Consider the following 1130-nt stretch of genomic DNA (forward strand, 5'->3'; position numbering starts at 1 on the left):
GTTTGGCTTCTACTGCTTCTGTGAACTCCTTCCCGAAGGTCAGATGCGTCAAGGATACATCATCCAGGATGAGCCCAAAGGTGGCCGCTCGCTCTGTGAGGTCATCGCTCACCTGTCTGGAGACCAGCTCTCTCTGGGTGATTAGTTCTCCAGCATCAAAGCGAGCCACCCCGGACTTGAGGATCTCTGTCGTGATGGACGGCAGCACACGCTCATCATAGTCCTCCCCGATGCTGGTGTAGATTCGAGGCAGCTGGCTGGCAACAGGCCGGAAGAGGATTCGCAGTGTGATGTTGACATTCTGTAAATCTTTGCTACCAGTAATCACTACTGATACGTTACGTGGTCGAGAGCGGCAGTCAAAGAGAATTGGCTTCTGTACCCAAGGGATGAGAAAGTGAGTCCCTTCCCCAACCACAATGTCCTGGACTCCACGGAACCGGTCAAAGATGACAGCTCTGTGCCCCGCATCCACATTGTACTCCTCCAGCAATCGCTAAGGCCAAGCCAAACTTGCCAATGGACTCAAACACTTTGGCAGCCATGTCTTCTTCTAATGGTTCTTGCTTCTTAGCCCACTCACACCTCTTCACTCATGCAACCTTGGTTCGTCCTGACCCCCTTCCCTTCATTTTCCCCTGCGTAAACGGACTCATGCACGGATCCCTCTCGCAAAAAGTGAGTATGGGAGAGAAGAATTTGCAGATCTACAAATACAGGCCTGAACCACATTCCACCATCCTCACCTGGTTCCTCAGTTTGTCTCTTAAGAACTTTATGGTTTGGGACTTTACTCCCAGGTCTCTGACCCACCTTGAGATGATTTTTGTGTATAGTGTGAGATGTGGATCCTGTTTCAGCTTTCTGCAGGTAGTAGTCCAGTTTTGTCAACATCATTTGGTGGAGGTTGTCATTTCCCCATTTGATAGCTTTGATTTCCTTGTCGAATATCAGTTGACCATAGATAGCTGAGTCTGTTTCCGGGTTCTTTAGATAGTCTGTTTTAAGTTGTTATTGTGCTTTGAGTTAAAGTTTACAGGAATTTGTTGGCTATTTATCCACATTTTTAACACATTAATTATAGTCCCCATAATGTAACATCATTCTTACAATTTCCTCTCACTGATGCT

At 47.2% G+C, this 1130-nt stretch overlaps 1 pseudogene; it reads right to left on the reverse strand.

Moving 5' to 3' along the window:
* LOC102876665 overlaps positions 1-545 on the reverse strand; it is a 3711-nt pseudogene extending 3166 nt beyond the window's left edge.
* Between the last annotated feature and the right edge of the window lie 585 nt (positions 546-1130).

Source organism: Elephantulus edwardii, unplaced genomic scaffold, assembly GCF_000299155.1.
Source record: "Elephantulus edwardii isolate Elephantulus edwardi_28Jun2011 unplaced genomic scaffold, EleEdw1.0 scaffold00016, whole genome shotgun sequence".
Lineage (NCBI taxonomy): Eukaryota > Metazoa > Chordata > Mammalia > Macroscelidea > Macroscelididae > Elephantulus > Elephantulus edwardii.